Genomic DNA, 16,883 nt, shown 5'->3' on the forward strand with positions numbered 1-16,883 from the left:
CAAAGAATTTATATCCAGAATCTACAAGAAACTCAAATCAGCAAGAGCAAAACAATCTCATCAAAAAGTGGGCTAAAGTCATGAATAGTCAGTTCTTAAAAGATGTACACATAGCCAACAAACATCTGAAAAAATACTCAACATCACTAATGATCAGGGAAATACAAATCAAAACCACAATGAAATACCACTTTATTCCTGCAAAATGGCCATGATCCATATATATATATGTTGGTGTGGATGTGGTAAAAAGGGAAAGCTTTTATGCTTCGGTGGAAATCTCAACTATTATAACCACCATGGAAAACAGTGAGGAGACTCCTTAAAGAACTAAAAGTAGAACTACCATTTGATCCAGCAATCCCACTGCTGGGCATCTACCCAGAAGAAAAGAAGTAATTAGACAAAAACATACTTTCCCACATATGTTTATAGCAGCACAATTCACAAAGACAAAAATACAGAACCAGCACAAATGCCTACTCATCAACGATTGAATAAAGAAATTGTGGTGTATATGGATAGATGTTAGATAGGTATCATTGAATACTACTCAGCCATAAAAAAGAAAGGAAACAATGGCATTTGCAGAAACCTGACTGGAAATGGAAACCATTATTGTAAATGAAATAACTCAGGAATAGAAAACCAATCATCTTATGTTCTCACTCATAAGTAGAAACCAAGCTATGAGGATGCAAAGGCATAAGAATGATAAAATGGACTTTGGGGGTGGGGGAAAGGGTGAGAGGGAATGAGGGATAAAAGATTACACATTGGGTACAGTGTACACTGCTCAGGTGTGGAGTGCATCAAAATCTCAGAAATCACCACTAAACAACTTATGTAATCAAACATCACCTGTTCACCCAAAACATATTGAAGTAAAAAACTAAAAGCCTGACAAGGATTGCACAGAAACAAACAAACAAAATGAGTTAGGTTCAGTGTTTCAGGTAGCATGTTTTAAAAACAGTTTTATTAATATGTGATTCACATACAGCATAATTCACCCATTTGATATGTGCTTACAGCCTAGGTGAGGTAGCTCACTCCTGTAATCTCAGCACTTTGGGAGGCCAAGGCAGATGTATTAATTGAGCCCAGAAGTTCGAGACCAGCCTGGGCAACATAGTGAAGCCCTATCTCTACAAAAAATACAATATTTGTCATGAAAGCTAGACTCTTAGCTAAAACCCAGTGTTACAGGTTTTGGTCCCATAATTATAACTCAATAGCTAAGCCATGTAGAAGAAGACACAGAGTTGTTTAGGCTTAGGTCTATGACTTTTCATTGTATGTATAACATCAAATTCAGGACAGTTTCTGAGGTGTCTTTGGTTATTGCCATTCCAGCTTTACAACATTGTCTCTGGTTCTTACAGGTTCATTTTGAAAGAGACAATGGCAAACAAGAGAGTATTCTGAGAACAACAGCTAGGACATGGCAGAAACCAAAGCTAAGTAATGAGACTCATTTAGAAACTTGGTACTTTTGGCCAAGAAAGCAGAACACTGAACAGGAGATATTATCCACATAAAACAATATTATATTGACATTAAAATGTCATGCCTATGAGGAAATGTAGATAAGAAATATAAATTCAAATGTAGTTCCTGCCAATTTTTTTAAAAAAATTTAAATGAGATATATTAGTTAACTATATGAATTGAACATTTAAAAAACAATGACATAGATTAATAGAGTTATAGTAACAGACATCTCATATCCATTATTTTAATACAAAACTGTTTTAATTTTAAAATTTTGAAGGGTTGCCTTATTGACATTCGGTTACTACAAAGGAAAATGCTATAACCAGCAAGTAGATGTCTACAACACAGCAGCATAATTTAGAGTAATAAAAGAAAACCTTTTCAATTCTGAAAAGAGTTACCTTAGAAAGGAATGCCAAGTGTCTGGAAGTGCTTAAGCTAAGTATGGGAAACCAGCTAACTGGAGATGGGATTTCTGTAAGATAACCTCCAAGACCTTTTCCAAATAAAATTCATTATTTTATTAAATAATGGAAGCCCATGTGGAAAAAAGGTCAAAAATACAGAAATATCCAAATATTATTAAAGTATCTAGTAAAATTTGCAAAGGATAATGTTAGAGTAGAATCTGGAAATTATGCTTCTGGAAAGATTTTCAGGAATTCAAAAATGAATACTAAATGAATTTTGCAAGAAAATCATTGGAGCATGAGAAATAAAAAAACATTTGAAATAAAGCAAAATTCTGCATTAGGGATTTCTCAGCATAGCTATAGATTTGTGGGTCAAAATTCCCAAATAACCAATATATTTAAAATTGTCACATTTTAACATATCACTATGAATATTACATAATAAACAGAAATGAAATAGATTATTTAGATCTGTCCATGCATAGGTTTATATGCTAATTTAGAAAAAAAAATAGCATTTCCTCAGGTGTTACAGTACAAGTTTTACAATATCAGATAATTGAGAATTATTTCAACAATTAAATGCAATTTGTGTTAAATAAAATTTTCTCCTTCTGTTTAGCTGAAGGCCAAATTTAGCCCTTTTTAAATTCATAATCTTTTCTCAATCTTTTTTTATGGTTTATATCATTTGTCTTCACAAGGGATTTGTGTTGGGAGAAGGTGAACCATCATTGCAATTTCTGATTTATAGATTCAGTGAATTTCATTAATTCATGCATTTAGTAAATATTTACTAATCACCCAGAATACTAATGTCAGATGCCAAGCACTAACATTATGTTGAGGTGCTACTGAAGACAACTGATAAAAATACAAGAAAAAGGTGTTAAATACCATTGTAAGGGATGTGCAGAATGTTATGGGTATACATAGCAGTGGCACATACTTGTCTGATATGGCAAAAGCTACTGTAAGGGGCAGTTGAAGAAAATGTGGTCTCAGTTGGACCTGAGATTTGAGGAAGAATTATCCAAGATAAAGAGGAAAATACTCCATACAAAGGAAAAAGCCCATAAGAAACTGAAGAGGTATCTGACCAGCCACAGTGGCTCGTGCCTGTAATCCTAGCATTTTGGGAGGCTAATGTGGGCAGATCACTTAAGGTTGGGAGTTCAAGACCAGCCTGAGCAACATGAGGAAATCTGTCTTTGTTAAAAATACAAAAAGTAGCTGGGCATCATGGTATATGCTTGTAATCTCAGCTACTCAGGAGGCTGAGCCAGGAGAATCGCTTGAACCTGGGAGAAAAAGGTTGCTGTGAACTGAGATCAAACTACTGCACTCCAGCCTGAGCAAGAATAGCAAAACTCCCTTTCAAAAAAAAGAAAAAGAAAGAAAGTCAAGAGGTAAGTAAGAACTGACAGTCACTAGAACCTAAATAATAAAAATTGTGCTGAACATGCAGTGCATGAAGGCCAAAGTAGTTGGGAGTGTGATTTGGAGGGTGTGCATGAGAGGACTATATAGTTGACTAGGGACAACGATTTTTAAGGCATATCAAGACATCTGATCTTTACCCCAAAAGCAAAAGACATCAAAGATTTTCATCCTCCTAAGGGGAGTATCAGAACCACATTTGCATTTTAGAAAAATCTTTCTACACTGTGAAGAATGAATTTGAGAAGTTAAGACTGGTTCCAAGAAGATACCTCTGGGAGTCTGTTACAGTCTGTCATATGGATATGGTAGCTTTCCTGAGCTTCAGGATCCTGAGGATGAAGATAAATACACACTTATGTTTTAAAGTAGAATTCACAAAACTTTGTTACTGGTTGACTTTGGGCGTAAGGTAACAAAGAAGTCCAAGATGACCACCAAAGTGGTTTCTTAGATAACTGAGTAGATGGTAGTTCTAACAAAATAGGAAATATCAAAATGAATTCACATGGGAAAGTGATCACTTTGGTTTTGAACATTTTGAGTTTGAGGCAGCTGAAATACTGAAATAAAGATGTCAAGTAAGAAATAAAATACACAACTCCATGGCTTAAGAAAAATCTGGCCTATCTATTAGTGACGAGGTCATTCCTGAAGCCGTGGGAGTGTGCAAGATCTCCCCTAGAAATATATGAAAATCAAAAAGCAGAGAAGACCTGGTGCAGATCCCTGACAATTAACATATGAGAATGGCAGAGGTAATATTGCCTAGAAAAGAGGTCACGAATAAGTGAAGAAGAATTGTCAGAGTATGAGGAAAGGATGTTTCAGAAGAAGGTTGTGGTTGACAATTTTAAGTGATTTTCTTAAAGGCCCTGTGATTTTCTGGGGTTAAGATTACAAAATATCACAGAATGTGTGAACTAAACAAAAAAAAAATTGTGTTTTCTCACAGTTCTGAATGTTGGAAGTCCAAAATCAAGGTGCTGGTAGGGTTGGTTTCTCCAGAGGCCTCTCTCCTTGGCTTGCAGATGCCCATGTTCATGTTGTGTCCATACATAGCCTTTTTTCTAGGCACATACATTCCTGGTGCCACTTCTTCTTCTTATAAGGTCACTCATCTTACTGGATTAGGTCCCCACCTTTATGGCCTCATTTAATCTTAATTACCTCTTTTTAAAGGCTCTGTCTCCAAATACAGTCATATTAGGGGTTAGGGTTTCAACATATCAGTTTTGAGGAACATCATTTAATCAATAGCAGGCTCCTAGTGAGAAATGGTGATGTTAGAATGATCTCTGACCTCCTGCATCACCTAGTCCAGTGTTCTGTCCATTACAACACACTGCTTCTCTACATAAGATTTAAATTTTAATTTTATTACCTGACTCTAGCCATACCACTGTAAACTCTTTGTGTACCATGTTCTTACTTATTGTTACATCCCACAATAACTCCCATTCATAACCAACTGAAATCTTAATTTACATTGAAATGGGTAAAACCTAAGTTTTACCTAAAAACTAAGTTTTTACCTAAGTTTTAGGTAAAACTTAGGTTTTACCCATTTCAATGTAAATTAAGATTTCAGTTGGTTATGAATGGCCCTTACTAGTTATCTTCACTATGTTGTACCACTATATAAACTGTAAATAAATATAAATAGTGGTCTCTTTGGAGAAATGAAGCCAAGGTGTTTAAGAAAAGAGAAGACAAACTAAAAGCTACTAAAGAAAATAGTTCAGGAGAAAGGATATATACACACATATTATCTCTACTTCCTCCATTGTCCTCTACTCTGTCTCTGAATCATTTTACTTCACAAGAAAGCAGTGCTGGAGATTATATGTTGAGAAACGGTAGATTTAAGTATAAACGATGGGTGTCAGGAAATAAAGGAGTGGTTTAACTTTGGGATGCAACAATTTTTAAACAAAGAGTATGGACAATTGACAACTTGGTGGCACAGAAATTAATATTAGAGCCCTAAGAAAAAATAAAGGATGAGTGACATGTTTCAGTTTTCCTAGAGGAAATTTCCTTTTAGATTTTCTCCCATGTCCAACATCTTCCATATTCTTTCAGCAATCACTTTGGTCAGAAATGAGAAGAAAAGAGCTAAATTCATTAATGAAGGAAAGGTTAAGAAAAGATTTAAGATAAAAGTGAATATGGAGGTCAGAGGTATCAAGGATGCAAATTCAGCAGATCAGATAATAATAGAAAGCCACATGTAAAACACAAGTCAGGAAATGACTTTATGTGTTACAGTGCTAAAACAGTCATTTTCTTATTAAGAAACATGTTCTTTAGTAGCCACAGGAAAAGCTCCTTGCTACTTTTTCTGGCTGAAATTTAAGATACACATTTCATTGGTCTCTGTTCCTGAAATCTGTGGCTTGAAACTTGGAGGGCGAAAAGGTCATTAGATTTAACTGGCTTGTAGTAATACTCCATAAACCAGTTTCAGTTGTCAAGCAAAAGCATTGACTTGGGATCTAAAAACCTGTAATTCACTGGAATGAACTAATTGACATATTTTTTAAAATATTAAATTTATTTTCAGACTTTATGAAAATGTATAGTTTCCATGAAAACAAGACTATATTTAAAAAGAAAAGTATTATATTCAGCCTGGCATTAGATTTTAAAACACTTTATATTTTACATAATTTGATAAATTTGACGTATTTATCTGTTACTATCTCTTATCCCTCACTTCCATCCATCCAGGTATAAGATTTTAATTTCTTATACACTAAGCAAAGTTTTAAGAAAAAGAGTTGTTGAAATTTTAGAATTTGCTAATCCCAATGTAGAAAGGTTCCTACCTATTTCCCTATTTTCAGTATATTTCTGGATATGTATGGCTATAACTCCTCTACTTGACCTGTCAACTGATAAGATCAGAGTTTGTTTTGAGATTCCAGGAGATTAGTTGTATATAAAGAAAATGCTATTTTAATTTATGGATGCTTAATAGTATTCATGACACATTTGTCTCACACGTGAGCTCTTACGTGTTTGAACTTTTTGTCTTGATCTAACGCAATGTGCGCCTCTGAGGTGCGTGTTGAGGAAAGGAACTGGTAAAGCATGAAATGGCCATTTCAGGGAGCTCAGTATTTAAGTGAGATTGCTACCAAAGGGGATTTCTCTCTCGCCTACAGACCTTTCAGCTGATCTTACACCTTCAAACTTCTCCAGATTCAAAATAAAGTAGTCATTCTTACTACTTACGAAAAAATGTTGTCAGTAATTTGTAGATGAACACTGGAGTCCTGCTGTAAAAACTTATGTCATACAGACTTAGAACAAGGGAGCCATAGTACTTTTGACTTCTTGGAGTAGTTGGCTGAAGTTCATTACCCGTTTAACTAATGTGGACCTGCCTATTGTAGGATAACCCACTGCAATAAGCAATTTGATATTTCTGGAGTAGGTTTCAGCTCTCAGAATATTTACTTGTGGATACACAAATAAATTCTGAGTGTAACTATGGAGACTTTACAGATGGTCCCTGATTTATGATGGTTTGGCTTACAGTTGTTTGACTTTATGATGGTGTAACAGCAGTAAATATTCAGTAAAAACCATACTTAGAATTTAAAATTTTGTACTTTTCCAGTCCTAGTAACATGTGTTACTATACTTTTACTTGAGATATTCAATAGTTTATGATAAAATGGGCTTTGTGTTAGATCATTTTGCACAACTATAGGCTATTGTAAGTGTTGTGAGCATGTTTAAAGTAGGCTAAGCTATAATGTTTGATGGGTTACATACATTAAATGCATTTTCAGCTTATGATATTTTCAACTTACACTGGGTTTGTAGGGATGTTTAAGTCAAGAAGTATCTGTAAACACAGACATAAAATTACTGTTTTCAGGATATTTGTTTTTCTCTTTTTCTCTGGAGGACTTGTTATTTGGCTGGGTGCTAGGATCACCTGGGGCGCCTCCAGAAATTCTGATGCCTAAGACCCACATCAGATTCTCATCACATCAGATTAAAACAAAGATATTTTTAAGCTTTTGAGTGTTTTTAATGTGCACCTAAGGTTAATACTAGACACCGCCTTGGGCCAGTATTCTAAGTAAAATCTCTTGATCCCCATGGCAACTCGTACTTCTTACATTTTGATTTTAGACTTAGAGATGCCTGATTTGAGCTCACACTTAGCTGCCCTAGCTGGGTCAGACCTTGTTCATTTCTAAGGCTTTTGTTACTTATGTGAAACATGAAAAATAAGAATAGCTATCTCATGGGACTGCTGGGAAGATTAAATGAGATTTTACTGTTGTGAGAGCTTGACCTAGAGTAAGTCCCAAGTGCATAAGCTGTTACTCCTGTTGCTGTTGTACTTTCCTCAGTATTAATCATGCTATTCAGACATTTCCAATACTTGTATTCTCCTCCTCACAGAGTAAGGCCAGGTTCCTTCCTAAGTCCCCAAGATGGTCTCACTTCTTGCCAACACTTTTAATGAAAAACTTCTTTCCATATAACAAACACGTTTTTGAATTGCTCTCTTAGACTTATGTGGCTAAATGAAATGTAAGCCAGATAAAAATGTGGCAATCATTTTCTGCTTTGCGCTATGCATTTTCAGTGTATTTGTGCATATTAGACTCAAATTGGGAAGTCAGGGTTCAAGTCCAATTCTTCCTGTTTATAAAATATCTAGCCTAATGTCTTGCACAGAGTTAATAATCAAGACAAGTAAGTGAATGAACAAATCAATAAATAATTTGTGAATCTAGTAACCCGTGCAGATAACATCTTACTTTGCTGACTTTTAGTATCTAGAAAAGCAACCCACGATGAAAAGTCTTGGTAGCTCCTAACTCACTTTATAATGATATTCTTTGTTTCTTGTCAGCTAAAAGCTTAGTGATGGCATAAGATTTGTATAGTACTCCCTTTCTCCTAGGAGAATGTCTTTCATATAGTAGGTGCCAACAATGTCTGTAGCAGAACAGAAATGATTTATAAATAAATGCTTGGGAGATCATCCCTCCTCTGCCAAATCTTCCTGAGCTTTACAATCCATGTGGCTATTTTTCTTAGGGAAATTCCATTCTGTATCTCTCAAGTCAGTGTGTTTGTGCACGGTGCTTTGCCCTTTCATTGTTTCAGGAGTGTGTGTGTGTGTGTCTGTGTGTGCATGCTTTCTCCTCTAAACTAGATGGTAACTAACTTCCTCAAGAGAGAGGACTAAAGCTCTTCCTTCTTTATATCACTCATGTTACCTTTAGCCAAGGTCTGGACATGTTCTGAATTAATAATTGTTTGTTGAGTGCTTTATTCCCAGGCAGCAAAGAGAAACATATTGTTGTTATTATCTTTTCCATTTTCCACTTAAGTTTTATGCTATGAGGAAACCTAAGAAATCATGTTCCATAGGGAAATCTTGGAGGAGATTAGATCCTCATTTACATGGGTCAGAGAGAGTTTTGAGGACTGCATGGAAGAGAGGGAATGTGCAGTCTGACCCCAGGCCCTGTCCAGCTCTGTGTCTCAGAGACCTCAGCAAGGGAGTAAACAGGGTCTTAATGAATTCTGCAGATGATACTAAAATGGGAAATGTTGGAATAATAAAATGGGCCCTAGCAAGGAAAATAAAGTAGGTTCAACTTGGAAAAAAGAACTAACACATCTAGGGGAAAAATAATTTAAAACACAGGTTCAGATGGAGGGACAAACCTGGAAAACAACACATACAGCAGGCTATGCTCGCATAGTCCAAAGGCTGCATTGACATTCCATTGCACTCCTTCCTCTAACTTGCCCTCATCTCTAACGAGGTGAAATTTTCTATGGTTCTGATAACATTTGAAGGTGAAATTATCATATTCCAAATTCAGGAATTTGAGGTCCTTTTGACATAAACCAACAAATGTGAGTTCCAATGTCCAGATGTAAATAATGAAATTGAAAAAGGAAAATTTTAAGTATTTATTCATAATGATAGTTTCCCAGAGCAGAGTGAGAACAGATTATCAAAACAACAAACCATATGGCAAAACATACTCTACAAAATAAAAGATTTATATTAACACTCTACCACATAGTCACTCCCCTTTATTGTGTGGCCACAGAACAAAGACTCTTATTTTAGAAAGAAATGAATTTAAGATTTTCTTGTGTTTGAGGAAGTGTTATTTTGAATTCTCCATAGCCACAGCATATCTTATTGATAGTATGACTAGTCCCTTTCATGCCCTTTAGCTGTCAATGTCAGATAGTCACAGCACTTTCACATCTTCTACCAAGGCAGAGTGAGAGGACCCACATTTCTGTTAGTTCTGAGATACCTGGATCTTATTAACAATGAAAACATTCTATAACATAAAATGGTTTCTATCTGTCCTCACAAATGATCTTCAAAAATCTGTTCCAGCTTCAAACAGTAGTTTTTACTCATAATGTTTTTAATCATTTCAGCCCATACATAGCAGGAGTTATTAGGTTGGTGCCATTTTTAATGGCATAAACCACAATCACTTTTGCACCAACCTAATTAAAGGAGCATAAGAATCTCTGTCTCAAGTAGATCTGGAATTTCACACAAGTAAAGATTAGCATGAAAAGCAGACAAAAAGAAAATACAGACTAAGTATATTAAGAATTTCATCATTAGACTGTATCCCAATTCTTTGTTTTCTTTATTTGCTCCATACTGATTTATTTTAGGCCAAGGATATAAGACTTCAATTATTTTCAAGTGTCCCAAGAAAAAAATCTTGTCCTCATTACTCTGTAAGCAAGAATCCTCATAAAATCCAAGTGTGAGTATATTTCAGTCAGAGTGATAACAAGGTATATTTTTATTATTTTAAGAAATATTCAGACTGGAATTTATTTGCTAATTAAAAGGCAATTCTGGACTTGCAGTTCTGACCAAGACAGAGCAAACAACACCAGACTTACCTTGTTGCCTGAACCAATAAAAAATAAGCAAAATAGGCCGGCACAGTGGCTCATGCCTGTAATCTCAGCACTTTGGGAGGTCGAGGAGGGTGGATCATGAGATTAGGAGACGGAGATCATCCTGGCTAACACAGTGAAACCCTACCTCTATTAAAAATACTATATCTATCTATATCTATATCTATATCTATATCTATATCTATATCTGTATCTATATCTATATCTACATCCATATGTTTATGTATTAGCCAGGCATGGTGGCACATGCCTGTAGTCCGTTACTCGGGGGGCTGAGGCAGGAGAGTCACTTGAACTTGGGAGGTGGAGGTTGCAATGAGCCGAGATGGTGTCACTGCTCTCCAGCCCAGGTGATGGAGTGAGACTCCATCTAAGAAAAAAAAAAAAAAAAAAAAAAAGCAAAATATATGAGGAAGGTTTTATACGATACTACACATAAGACAATAAAGAACACTTGTACCTGACAAATGGGAAACAAACAAATGAGACCTACAATTGCCCTAACATGTTAATTTAGGAGACTTTTCAGGTCACAATGCAGGAAGAATAAGACTGAGCCTAGAAAACTGCTAAAGATAAATCAGACCTGAAACTCTATAGAAAACAAAACAGCTGGGATTCACAGGAAACATTTTCAGAGAAATAGTCAGAGAGCTAATTCTAGAGTGGGAGAGGATCTGTCTGGATAATTCAATTGAGTGTTGATTAGAAAATCTGTGTAAGGAAACTGAAAACAGAAAATACCTAAAAAGATGAAGACAACACGGCTCAGTAGTCATACAGAGACAGCAATAATATCTGTTCCCATGGTCTAGGTTTGAAAACCTCAGTAGTCACAGGTCCTTGTGCAGAGCACACAAAGTGGTTTTGCCTCAATAAGGGGGAATAATTTGCTCTGGCCTAATTACTCTAGTCTTACCTAACACATTTTAGAAAAAAAAAAAAGTTATTGTTTTTATGTTACTTTATTCTAGAACAAAGCTCAACACTTGTGGAACGTCTAGAATATTTGTAGCAATACAAAATTACTCAGCATCCAACAAGATAAAATTCATAATGCTTAAAATCCAATTTAAAAAATCAGGTTTACAACAAAGCAGTGAAATATGAATATAATGAGGCCTAATCAATAAAAACCAATCCAGAACTGACACTGATATTAAATGGTAGAGAAGTATATTAAGACCAATATTATAAATATATTCTAATGCTTGAAAATTTAAATAGAGATAGGGAAAATAGTCAAAAAATAAACTTCTAGAGATGAAAACTACAATGTATAAGATGAAAAAATACACTGAAATTAGACATTGCAGAAGAGAAGAGAGTAAACTTGAAAGAACAGCCATAGGACCGATCTAAAATGAAAACCAGAGATATGAAGAAAACAACAATAAGCTGTGTCAAAAATTCAAATGGCTTTATATGCTTACAACTTTTTTCCTGGAAGTAGAAAAATTCAAGACAAAACATTCAAAACTAATTTCTCTCTCTCTCTCTCTCTCTCTCTCTCTCTCTCTCTCTATATATATATATATATATATATATATATATATATATATATATATATAAACATACATATATATACACACACATTTTTTGAGTTGGAGTCTTGCTTTGTCATCCAGGCTGGAGTGCAGTGGCTCAATCTCGGCTCACTGCAACTTCCACCTCTCGGTTCAAGCAATTCTCCTGCCTCAGCCTCCCACCACCATGCCTGGCTGATTTTTTGTGTTTTAGTAGAGACAGGGTTTCACCATTTTGTCCACGCTGGTCTCAAACTTCTGAGCTTAGGCAATCTGCCTGCTTCGGCCTCCCAAAATGCTAGGATTACAGGCATGAGCCACTGTTCCCGGCCTGGGCAAAAGTTTTTTGATACTCAATTTTCAATTTGAATAAGTTTAAAACTTCATAGATTTAAGAATCCCAATGAAGTACAAGAACAAGAAACACAAAGAAAATGACACCAGAGCAAATCAAAATTGAATTGCTCATAACCAGTGAGAAAGAAAACTGTAAATTGAGCAAATGAAGACATTACATACAAAAGAATAAAGATAGGAATAAAAGGATATTTCTTGTTTTCAAAAATGAAATTGGAAGGATAGTGAAGCAATATTTTTAAAGTGGTGAAAGACAGAAACTGCAACCCAGAACCAAAGAGAATCGGTAATACTTTAATTTTTAAAAATACAGACACTAAATAAAACCTGAGTCTAGTTATTTGAGAAAATCAATGAAATTAATACACATCTAGTCAGATATCAGAAAAAAATGTGAGACAATAGATATACGTTACCAATTTATACCTAAGAATGACAAAAGTGGCAGTGTATTCCCAAGAATGACAAAAGTGGTTATGCAGATATTAAAGTATAAGACAACATTATGAACAACTTTATGTTGATAGCTACAAGTTAATAAGATAGAAATTTTCTTGAAAGATACAACTGCTTTAATTTACTCAGCTTACCTAAGCTAACTCAAGAAGAAATAGATAACGTAAGTTATATCTATTAAAGGAACTAAAATTTATTTTTTAAAAGTCAAAACCCAAAAAAACCTGTAAACAAAAAAACTCCAAGACAATATACCTTCACTAGTGCATTCTATAAACAAAGAAAAACTAATAATCTGTTCGTTTGAAACTCTTCCCCCCCAAAAATGAAGAGAAAATAGTATTTCCTAACTCATTCTATGTGGCCAGGATTACTCTGATATCCAAACCAGAAAAATACAGAAAAGAAAACTATGACAAATATTCCTCATAAATACAGATGCAAAATTTCTAAACAAAATTTTAGCAAGTTGAATAGACAATATATGCAATGTTAATACTTTATGACCACATAGGGTTTATCTTAGGAATGCAAAGTTGGTTAAAGATCTAAAAATCAATGTAATTTAGCATACTAATAAACCATATAGATATAAAATCATTTCAGTAGATGTAGAAAAGGTATTGAACAAAATTAAATATCTATTTCTATTTCTTAAAAACCATGCAGCAAAATAGGAACTTTTTAACCTAAGAAAGGACAGTGAGGAAGCTAACATTAAACTTTGTAATGAAAGACTGAGTGCTTTTTCTCTAAGTTTAAGACAAAGAGTGTAATGTCTACTTATTAGTACTTAATGTCATATTGGAGGTTCTAGCAAGGACAAATAAGAAAAATAAAACTCATTCAAGTAGGAAATAAGTACACTGTCACTATTCATAGATTATGTGAATGTCTCTATAGAATATCCAAAGCAATACAAAAATGCTACCACAACTAATAAGTGAGCTCAACAAGACTGATTAAGTGAGACCCAAGGTCAACAGGCAAAAATCAATTGCATTTCTATATACTAGCAACGTACTGTAAGTAACTGAAATTAATAAAAATTGTTATTTACAATAGCATCAAAAATATGAAAAAGTGATTATTTTGACAAAAGTAATCAATGAAACACTAATGCAGTGAAAATTATGAAACATTGCTGAGAGAGAGAAATCAGATTATTAACAGAGAAATAGACCACCAAATTCATGATTCAAAAAACTCAGTATTATTAAGATGTCAATTATCCTCAAATTGATCTGTAGATGCAACACAAGCTCAACCAAAATTCCAGATGTTATTTAAATAGAGGAGAAAAAACTAATTCTACAATTTATATGGATATGCAAATTAAGAGTCAAGCACACTTCAAAAAGAACAGTATAAGACCCAAACTACCTGGTTTCAAATGTTATTAAAGCTACTATAATCTAGGCTGTGTGGTTTAGTATTAGGAAAAATAGATTAGTAAAATAGAATAGAGTCCAAAAATAAATCATTACTTTTATAGGACAGCTGAATTTGACCAAGATACAAAGCAATGCAGTAAAGACATAATAGTCTTATCAATAAACTATGTTGCTACAATTAGATATTCACATTCAAAAAAGCTTTATCTTAATATAAAGGTTAACTCAAATAGATTTTTTTTAAAAAGTCCATTTCAAACAAAAAATTTACAGAAGTCTTTATGACTTTTGATTAGGCACACATTTCCTATATATGACATGATCCATAAAAAAACAAATGGGTTAATCAGATTTCATTTAAATTAAAAACTCTCCTTCAATAGCCAGTGAAGAGACAACATAAATTATGCCATCACTTATTGTTTTAAAAGTACTTATAACTAATCAGACATAGTCATCACCCTCCTGAAAGGCAGTTAAAGGAAGCATTGAATATATACTAATATTCAAAATAGTATCAAGAAGACTAAGAAGTATTAAGTGATATAAAAAGTTTATTCTGAAGATGAAAAAAATTGTATTGAGGACAAAAGAATTTCAAGGAAAATAGGCTATAAGCTGGTCCTTACATGTTAGGATTCAGACACATAGAAATTAGTAAAATTTCCCCAAGGAAATATAGGCATGAATTAGTGTATGGAGATGAAACTATACATAAAAATTGGGGAAATTTTCTGACTGGTGTTTGCTTTTAAAAGCTGAGGAAGTGGCTTATTTTGAGATGGTGCAGCGTCTTGAATGCTAGGTAAAGTTGTCTAGGTTTTATTCTACATTCATTGAACAACTGACAGAGATCTGAGGTCAAATGTAGTCAAATCAGTTATTATAAATTATTTTGACTATTGCTTGTAGTGTGGTACAGCAGGTGTAACAGCAAGAGATACAGAAACCAGAAGGACTTTTTAAAAAAATGATGAATGAAATTTTTCTGCCACTGCTTCTCAGAAAATGGCTTCATATTTATTGTAGTTTTTAAGAAAATTACATTGTATAATTTTATTTGGCTAGTTAGCTAGCACAGCAATGCAAAATTTGTCTTTAGAATTTAATGAATTTAAAGTATTTGAGAAAGTTTTATCTTTTCACAAATAAATCCACCTCTTGCTGTTTCTTTATTGAATTAAGTAATATGTAAAACTCTTACTACCTCAACTAATTCCTGAGAAGTCATCAAAGTATGAGCAGAATCTTTATGATTTTTTTCTATAATGTAGATTGGTTCAGTAATTGGTCTAATTTCATAATTTGGGTGTAAATTCCCTAAAAATCCAAGACTCAGTGAATATACTGAGTGGCTCCTCAATCAAAATTAGGAAGAAATGATTCTGCACTTTTCTACCTGCCCTCCTCAGTAGAGGTTTTGGTTCATAAATCTCATTAATACATGCTTCATTTTGTTATCCATAAGACACTGTTAACAATGCTTACCCAGTAATATCTCTTTTCCTATTAAAAAGAGTTGCTGGATGATAAACTGCATCCTTTTTGTTTAGAATATTGTAGCTTCATCTTTACCCTAGATTTTATATAGGATTTATGTATTCTTTGTTTTTTTCAGACTGAATGAAGCCAGACGTGTAGGAGAACCCATGCTCAATACCAAGGCTGTGCCCTATTTTAGCAGAATTGGCAGACATTTAGAGAAAAAGTTTACAGTCAAACCCAATTTGATGCCTATGTTAGCTGTATAACTTTGAGCATGTTATTTTTTTTTAAGTTTCAGTCTCCTCTTATAAAATATGCATTATAATAGTACCTCTACAAAATAAGATTATTGAAGACATTAAAGGAGATGTAATACTTAGCACAGATTCTGAATAGAGTTTACATCTGTAATTATTGTATATATATTCTTGTTAGTATCTAATTGTCATGCATATCCTGGATGCATCTAAAACAGTTCTGAGTTTCAGTGTATTATTGTGAAAAAAAGACTTATGATAGAATATATAATAACTATGATTTTCATGGTGATGACATTGAATGACTTTATAAACTGACATATAGAAATTAGTTTTAAAAACACGTAGCTAAAGATAAATAGTGGTTATATAGCCTGGAAAGAAAGCTAGTCCAAAATTAAGATGTAATCTTCACGTGTAAGTCCATCTTAGAAGTGTCTGAACTGAGAAAGGGAGAGCTCTCAACACTAAAAACCTAAGCATTGAAGGTTCTTATCATCAAAGCTCAAGTACATTGGAGGGACATAACAGAACAGATTCTAAACCAGGGTGTCAAAACTTAACTAGGGTAGTTTAAATTAAATGAGGCACAGCTGATACAAAGTCGGAATGAATATATAACTGTTTTTAAGACATAATGCTAGAGATATTAAACAGTGATAGGTGAAGGTTACTGAAGTCTGGTTGTCTATGGCAAAAAGTATCATTGGGCTTTTGCTTTATTACAGTGTGTTTTATCAAAAGAAGAAATTTTATATGCATAGGATTCCACCTAAGGTTACAAGATTGGGAATATTAATGCCCCAAATTAAAAAAGAAAAAAGAATACTGAAACTGGCAACTATAAGCCTAATGAAGAGAGGTTTGCTCTTACGTTCTCTCTCTGCTTTGAGTATCTGGCCTCACAAACATTACAGTAGCATCTCTTGGGTAAAATAAAGAAACTTGATTTAGAGTCCACACATTCTCTTCCCTATTAGGCACACATTAAATTGCTCCTGAGAGGATATTATATGACATCAAGTGTTGTTTGCCACAGTATGAGAAAATTTCATCCTCTTTCTCAAAAGTAGACGAGGGAGAAAGAAGTAAAACAGAGAAAGG

This window comes from Saimiri boliviensis, chromosome 4, assembly GCF_048565385.1.
Source record: "Saimiri boliviensis isolate mSaiBol1 chromosome 4, mSaiBol1.pri, whole genome shotgun sequence".
In the NCBI taxonomy this organism is placed as follows: Eukaryota; Metazoa; Chordata; class Mammalia; order Primates; family Cebidae; genus Saimiri; species Saimiri boliviensis.